This window comes from Cebus imitator, unplaced genomic scaffold (assembly GCF_001604975.1).
Source record: "Cebus imitator isolate Cc_AM_T3 unplaced genomic scaffold, Cebus_imitator-1.0 Scaffold25, whole genome shotgun sequence".
In the NCBI taxonomy this organism is placed as follows: Eukaryota; Metazoa; Chordata; class Mammalia; order Primates; family Cebidae; genus Cebus; species Cebus imitator.
Window position 1 is genome coordinate 1749202 of NW_016107340.1, and position 9220 is coordinate 1758421.

The window sequence follows — 9220 nt, forward strand, 5'->3', positions numbered from 1 at the left end:
AAAAAAAAAAAAAAAAAAAAAAGGGAGACTAAAAATGGAGAGGAGTAGTTGTTTGGTGACTTTACTGCTTGATATTCTGTCTAGGCCATTTCATTGGAGAAGTCCTGGTGTCAACAGTTTTACTTTTTGGAGGAAAGTGGCAGGAACTGGTGTGATTCCTTACCTCGATCTGTCCCTGCTCTCTATCAGCCCAGAGATCCTCTATTTTACACTCCAGAGAATAAGCCTCCAGACCCCAGCCGGAGAGGTTTAGCTGCATGGACCTGGCATCTAACATGAAGAGACTTTGAAGCAATCTCTCAGTTTTTGTGCTATCTTCTTCCTTACATCCAGAGCTGTCTGAATTCCTCAATTCTTATGCATTTAAGGGTTTGCAGTGTGAATTCAAATATTTGTTTCTTCTGCCAGCCTTGAGATTTAACTTTCAGAATTTGGCTTTTCTTCTGCTAAGTCAGTGTCACTTATTCATCTTACAGCTTCCAAAATTTCACAACTGTTATTTTCTTTCCTTTTCCCTTTGTCTTTAGTTGATACGCTTTTTTAGACAGCTCTTTGCTACGATTTTAATGGAAACCAGAGAGGCAGAGAAAGTAAATACATGTACTCAATCTACCTTTTTACTGGTAAATTAAAATATGTACATCAAAGGGAACTCCATATTAAAATTTAGAATTGGTTAACTAATCTAGATATGCCTCATTGGATTCCTTTTCTTATAAGATTATTGTAATTTTTAATGTTATAATTTCTTCATTTCTGAGAGGCATATTAAAATTAACTGTGAGGAAAGAGACTATTTGCAATAAATATACATGTTGATTGCAAGAGAGACCTTGATTTAGGAAAAATTAAAGTGTAAAATTCTGGAACTATTTGGGTTGAGAAAATACAGTAATTAAATATAAAAAATAAAATTGAGAACTTTTAGCAACAAAGCAAAAGGAGAAAATGACTTGTAGTAGTTCATTAATAGTTTGTCTTATATTTTGACTCTAATAGAGAAAAATGAATAATCAATAAATTATACAAAATTTTACAATCTTACCTGAGGTAAAAGAAAATCTTATTCCATTTTGTCTTCACTAGTATCTCAGGAGTAGTGAGTTTTACATTTTCATCCTGATTTCCCTCTGGTCAAACATTTGAATTTCTTTATTTGTTATCAAGGAGCTGAAAATGATAGCATGAAATGTTCTAAACTGTCTTGTATAATCTTTAATTGAGAATTTATTTTTAAGTGCTCTTCTATCTGTGCCAATATAAGAGAGCAAATTCCAAGAACTTTCTTGGACAAGAGAAAGGGCATGTGAGGTTTCTACATATCCTCTGGATACAGTGAGAAAAAAGATTCAACTTGGCAAAATTAATTGAAGAATTTAACTTTGCAAATGGTTATTTAAAATGTTTCTTTTTAGAGGTGTTTTGGGATAGGAATGGCACATATGGCTGCCAACTAAATCTTTTTAAGGTATATTTAGAGACCTGATTTTTTTTGAAAAGTTGGTCATTACAATTTTTTTCTTATTTTTCATAGTTTTACTGTCTGACCATGCCCTGAGCCATGAACTCAGCTGCTCTGGCCATCTCTGGCTTCATGTGGCCAGCACCAAATTAAATTGTGTCCATGTATCCTAGAGCTGATCCTATCATTTATTCCTGTCGTTGGCCCTTCATACCCTGGTCTGTTTCTGTTCTTGGATCCTGACATCTGGCCTGGTCTCCTGCCTGGGATTGTATTTTTGCCCCTTAAATCTGAGGCTGATGTTTCTCCCTTGGTGCTGACACTTGGCTCTGCTTTTTGTCCTCCATCTGCTCTCACTCCTTGGAATGAACTTGCCTGGGCCAGTCTAGCTAACAACGCAGCACGGTTCAGTGTGGCCCCTGAAAACCCATCTCAAGACTGCCCAACTGCCCAATTTGCCTGTGTTTCTACGAGGTTTGACCTGGCCTTGCCAAGGAAACTCAGATCACACTGGCAACCAGAGGTGAAGACTTGGTTTCTTGGCTTGCAGAAAAATTTGTGTACTGGATAAAACCTCTTTTGTTTCCTTAAGCACAGATGTTAACTTCCTTTGATGCATACTTAGAAGATTTCAATGAGCTCAGTCGTTTCCTATTTAATTTTTTGGAAAAAACTTAGTCATCCCTCAGTATTCGGGGGATTGGTTCTAAGACCCCACCCCACAGTATAACAAAATCCACACATCCTGAAGTGTCACAGTCAGCCCTGCAGAATCTGTGTACACAAAAAGTTGGCCCTCTATTTTTCATGTGTTTTGCATCACCCAATAATGTATTTTTGATCTGAGTTCAATTGAACAAAATCCAAAAACAAAAAAGAAAGAAAAAATATCCATGTATAAATAGATCTACACAGTTCAAATTCATGTTGTTCAGGGGTCAACTGCACTTTAATTTGAGGAAATGTTAATCAGATGTCAAATACAAGAAACAGTTTTTAACCTTAAAATTTTTAAGATACAAAATGTCTTGGAACATGGGCATTTACGCACACATACACTATTTAAAGCAAGCTAGGGGATAGTAGAAAGAGAGAATGATTATAGGGTTTGCCTTCTACTTTTGGCATTTCACTGGTTTTTCTAAAATTTGCTTTTTAGGTGAAATCTGAAGGCATATTTGTTGAGGTTTCAATTTTTCATAAAAATAATAATCTAAATAAATTATATTCTTGCAATTTAAATATTGAGAATCCTTTCGTTAATTTTAAGAGTTTTAAGTAATAAAATAGAACCTATATTCAAACATTATATGGAAAAGTACTAGGAATTCTAGTCTCAACTGTGATTCAAACAAATTGTGATGATTTTGGACAGGACAATAATGCCATTGTAACCAAGTCCAATGCTCATACTCACTCACTGCATAATGTGGTTTGGTTCTGTGTCTCCATCCAAATCTCATGTTGAATTGTAATCCCCAATGTTTGGGGAGAGATTTGGTGTGAGGTGATGGGTCGCAGGGGCAGATTTCCCAGTTGCTGTTCTCCTGATAGTTCTCATGAGACCTCATTATTCAAAAGTGTGTAGCACTTCACCCTTTGCACTCTCATTCTCTCCTGCCAGTGTGTGAAGCTGTGCTTACTTTCCCTATGCCTTCTGCTGTGATTATAAGTTTCCTGAGGCCTCTCTAGCCATGAAGAACTGTGTATCAATTAAGCCTCTTTTCTTTGTAAATTACCGAGTCGCAGGTAGTTCTTTATAGCAATGTGAAAACGAACTAATACACTGCGTGGCAGCCAATACATCCAGAGACAAGGTGTTGGGGCAAGGGAAGCAATTTTATTTGGAGAGGCAGCAAACCAAAAAGATAGCAGACTAATATCCTACAAATGTATCTTAAGTGAATATGAATTTCAGGAATTTTATTTCCCTTTTATGTTAGGGGAAGTGGGAAGAGGGAGGGCATTGAGGTCAATAGGTGACAGATGACCACAGACATTTGGGTGGCAGCGAGGGTACTAGGAGGTTCTGAAAAGTCTTCTTGATAAGTTGGCTTTGGATGATGTAAGTCAGGCCACAATGTTCCCATAAATCTTTAGTATAACATTGTTAGTCACATACATCCTCTCTTATCTCCCCAGGGGGTTAGTGCTGGGAAAGAAACTATTATTATTTCTTGCTTTAAGCTATAAATGAAATACCTCCCATAGTTAGTTTTCCCTACATGCAGAGATAAGCAAAAGTAGTTAACCTAAAATAAATGACTGCAGAGATGGGGTTAGGAGCAAAATGAAGTTAGTCATGATAGGCCTTCTTTTTACTGTTACACCATCTGGCCTAATATTTAAGAGGAAGTGGGTTATACTACATAATTTCTAAGGCTCATCCATATCTATGAATCCAAATGATGACTCCAATATCTTTATCTCCAGCTCCTGCCCAACCCTAACAAAATTTAAAAATATATGCAAAGCTATATTTTTATATAACTGAAAATATATAATGTTCTTATAAAATAAATATAAATATACTTTCTAATACAAAGTAGAAAGTTGCGTATACATCTATGGTTATAGAGATGCCTATAGCAATTATGGTTACACATCTGAGTGTTCTGCTGAAGGGTCAGCAGTTTTTGATAAATGGTAAAATAAAGGCAAATTATCATATATTTTATGAAATTTACTTTCCTTTATTTCAGCAAAATCACATATTGTTGTAATCAAAATTTTCACATTAATCTGCATTCTAATGAAGTTAATGAGAAGACAATCCTTCTTGAGTTTTTATTAAATATGATTTTTATTTAAGTTGGAAAAACTTCTTCTGAGGCAGTAGCTATTATAATTGTCAATAAAAGTTCTTAAAGCAACACTTAAATTCAGAAATGAACCAAAAATATTTCATGATATGTTAAAACATTAGAATGTGGTTAGTTATGATAAATTGCTATCACAGATTCTTAAAAATAGTTTAAATTTTCTTATATATCATGACTTCCATTTTCAGAGCTCTCTCTGTGCCTCTGTCTCTCTCTCTTTTTTTCTCTCTCTCTACGTATACATATGTATAGAATATATATCATATTTTAAAATTTTTTTATCTTCTGAGTTTCTCAATACTAGCATATTATAAAGCAAACCAAAAACAATGAAGAATTCCTCAAGTTTTTTGAAAGTTTCCTCAGTCAAATTCTATATTGAAAAACACTTCGAAAAAATATTTTCATTAGAATTTGCTTTTGAGGCCAGGCACGGTAGCTCACGTCTGTAATCCCAAAACTTGGAGTGACCAAGGCTGGAGGAACACTTGAAGCCAGAGCTGGAGATCAGCCAGGGCAACAAGCTAGACCCTGTCTCTATACAGCAACAGAAAGAAAGAGAGAGAGAGAGAGAGAGAGAGAGAGAGAGAAAAGAAGAGAACCAGAGGCTGAGGCAGGAGGATTGCTTGAACTCAGCAGTTTGAAGCTGCAGTGAGCTGTAACTGCACCCTCCAGTCTTGGTGACAGAATGAAACCTCTCTCTCTCTCTCTCTCTCTCTCTCTCACACACACACACACACACACACACACACACACACACACACACACAGTTGTTTTTGAGATTCTTAGACATGAACTTCTTCCTAGTCAAATTACAAAAATTTTTGTTTTTCCCTTAAATTCCAAAGATTTTACTAGAATAGCACTTTGCTGCCTTGTTTGAATGTGTTTTTACTCTAAAAATAAAAATAAGAAATTATATACTTTATAAAAGTTAATAGCCCATCTTAGATCAGTCTGATTTTTGGAAACTTTTGCTAACATCTTTAGTACTAACCAACTTCATAATGAATAAGGCTAGCAAAAATTGTACATTAATTTCGATTTTTGCCAAAGCATTTTCTCCATGTTGGGCACCTTCTGTGATTTTGCCTAACTTTCATAGTTCATTACCTATTTTATCTACAGTAAATTGATTTGCATTTTGTTCATATAAAATCTTGTCTAGATTCATTTCTATCTTGTATCTGAAGTCATATTATATCATAATATAGCCATATTATATCATAATATGAAGTCATATTAAGTCATGTATTTTTATCAGGCTGTTCCACACTTTGTTAGATCCAGAAAATATTGCATATAATCTTTGAATTGTTCCAAAAAATATCATCACTATTGACATGGTTGAGACCTTATTTCCTCAGAACTAATTTAAACCATCTACTATACAAAGCCTAAAAAATGCTTCTGGAGTTTCAGTGAAATATTTAGCTTTAACAATTTTTTATTTAATAAATATGTTAGTGCCATTTTCATAGCTTGCAAGGCTTTGAGGCTATCCAGAGATCTGTTGAAACAGTAAATGGTTTCCGTTTCAACAGCTAAATTTTGGGATGATTTGTTATGCAGCACTACATTGTGGCAATAATAATTAATATGGAATTTGGTATCCTGAAGCAGAATGCTGCCATAACGAACTCCTGAAGTATCTGGTACCAGCTTCTGATTCAGGTGACAGGCATAGGCTTTAAAGTGGCAAGGAAACTTAGCAAAGGCTGGAAGAAAACTAAGGAAACTGCCATAGTAGACTGGAAAAATTGTGTACTGTGTTAATATGACAAAACAATGTGTAAAACTGTTACCTGTAGTAACTGGAAACACAAAAAATGTATTTAAGTAAACATTTTGGATTTGAGCAAGAAGATTTCTACACAAAATATTAAAATAGTCAACTATCTTTTACTAGCAGATGATAAAATCCTACATGAAATAGATGAGACAGACAAAACACTGACCGATTTGCAAGCAGAACTTAGAGAGAATAGAGAGGAACTAGGACTTAAACAGTTGAGAAAATGAAGGTATTTATCATCTTCATCTAGTTGAGTCTGTTATAAAAATTATCAAAGTAATATTGTCATTAAGGAAATTATCAAATCAAGGGTGTGGCTGACAGAACTCTTGTTAAGACCTCTGAAGGAATTAAGATGGTGCCTGTTAAATCTCTGAGCCTACAAAAGTCTGCAAGGAATCATAAGGGCCTTGTCTCCCAGGAGCCTGACCCAACAAAAGTAGCACTGATTGAGTCTAGAGAACAGGGCCTGTTTCAAAAGAATTATGGGTGTTGTGAGATAAGGTAGCAAATGTAAGATGCCAGGTTTACTCATTTCTGCTTGCCAGTATGATTTCACAAACAGCCCCTACTTCTCTAACAACATGCAGCTCTCTGCAGAAATGCTTTGAAGACAAAACAGGATAGAGTACACAGCCACCCTTGTCTCTGGCCTGAGTCACTATATTCCTTAAAAGATAAATGACATGAGATACAAATGCAAGATGGCTGAATAGGAACAGCTCCAGAGTGCAGTTCCCAGTGAGAGCGAAACAGAGGGTGAGTGATCTCCATATTTCCAACTGAGGTACCAGGTGCATCTCAGTGGGACTAGTTGGACAGTGGGTGTAACCTAAGGAGGGCAAGCCAAGGCACGGTGGGGTGCTGCCTCACCCAGGAGGTGCAATGAACTGGAGGACCGCACCTCCTACCCAACCCCAATAGAGGCCATTGAGGGCTTTTCCAGCCACTCCCCTACTCCAGTTCAGACACTGCACATCTCCTGTGGTCTTGACAGCCCACAGACCCAGGAGATTCCCATCAGCCGACAAGTACTGTGGGTTTCCAGCATGGCTGTTTCAGTCAGCACTGCAGGTTTCCAGCACAAAAACCCACACAAATCTGGCCATTTTAACTGGTGCCTGGAATGCCTGGGAGACAGAACCACCCATTCACCTGAAAAAGCAGGGACTGCAAGCAGGGAGCGAGGTGATCTGGCTTGGCAGGTCCCACCCACACAAAGACCAGCAATCTGAAACACACTGACTTGAGAGTTTCGCAGCCAGTGCAGCAGTTTGAGCTTGATCTGGGACAGTTGAGCTCCGTGGGGGGAAGGGCATCCACCATTACCAAGGCAGTCTGCCATTACCAAGGCAGTTAACCATTACCAAGGCAGTCCACCATTACTGAGGCAATCTGCCATTACTGAGGCAGTTCTAACTTTACCTGTGTAAACAAAACCACAAGGAAGTTTACACAGCAGCTGGGCAGAGCCTACAGCAGCTCAGCAACACCTCTGGAGGCAGATTGTGACTAGACTCACTCTTTGCTGGGCAGGGCGTCTCTGAAAAAAGTCAGCAGCACATCAGGGACTTACAGATAAAATCCCACCTTCCTGGGACAGAAAACCTGGGAAAAGAGGCAGTTGTGAGTTCCGCTGTAGCAAAATTAAACGTCTCTGCCCAGCAGCTCTGAATGGAACAACAGAACTCCCAAAACAGCACTTGAGCTCTGATAACGGAAGACTGCCTCCTCAAGTGGCTCCCTGATTCCCATATATCCAAAGAGGCACCTCATAAAGGAGAGCTTTGGCTGGCATCTGGCAGGTACCCTTCTGGGACAAAGATACCAGAAGAAGAAACAGGCAGCAATCCTTACTGTTCTGCAGCCCCTGCAAGTGATTGGCAGGCAAGCAGGGTCTGGAGTGAACCTCCAACAGTCCTGCAGCAGAGGGACCTGACTGTCAGAAGGAAAACTAAAAAACAGAAATAAATAGCTTTAACATCAACAGAAAGGACATCCACTCAGAGACCCCATCTGAAAGTCACCAACTTCAAAGACCAAAGATAGATAAATCCATGAAGATAGGAGGAAACCAGTGCAAAAAAGGATGAAATCACCAAAAACCAGAATGCCTCTCCTCCTCCAAGGGATCACAACTCCTCACTAGTAAGGGAACAAAACTGGATGGAGAATGAGTTTGATGAATTGACAGAAGCAGGCTTCAGAAGGTGGGTAATAACAAACTTCTCTGAGGTAAAGGAACATGTTCTACCCCAATGCAAAGAAACTAAGAACCTTGAAAAAAGGTTAGACAAAATGCTAACTAGAATAACCAGCATGGAAAAGAACATAAACGACATGATGGAGCAGAAAAACACAGCACGAAAACTCCGTGAAGCATACACAAGTTTCAATAGCTGAATTGATTGAGCAGAAGAAAGGATATCAGATTTTGAAGATCAACTCAATGAAATAAAATGAAAAGGCAATATTAGAGAAAAAAGAGTGAAAAGAAATGTATAAAGCCTCCAAGAAATATGGGATTATCTGAAAAGACCTAATCTATGTTTAATTGGTATACCTGAATGTGATGGGGAGAATGAATCCAAGCTGGAAAACACTCTTCAAGATATTATCCAGGAGAACCTCCCCAACCTAGCAAGGCACGCCAATATTCAAATACAGGAAATACAGAGAACATCACAAAGATATTCCTCAAGAAGAACAACCCCCAGGCACATAATCGTCAGATTCACCAGGGTGGAAATGAAGGAAAAAATTCTAAGGGCAGCCAGAGAGAAAGGTCGGGTTATCCACAAAGGGAAGCCCATCAGACACACAGAAGATCTCTCGACAGAAATCCTACAAGCCAGAAAAGAGTTGGGGCCAATATTCAACATCCTTAAAGAACTTTCAACCCAGAATTTCATATCCAGCCAAACTAGGCTTTATAAGTAAAGGAGAAATAAAATCCTTTACAGACAAACAATTGTTGAGAGATTTCATTACCACCAGGCCTGCCTTGCAAGAACTCCTGAAGGAAGCACTAAACATGTAAAGGAACAACCAGTACCAGTCACTGCAAAAATGCACCAAATGTTAAAGACCATTGACACAATGAAGAAACTGCATCAACTAACAGGCAAAACAACCAGCTAG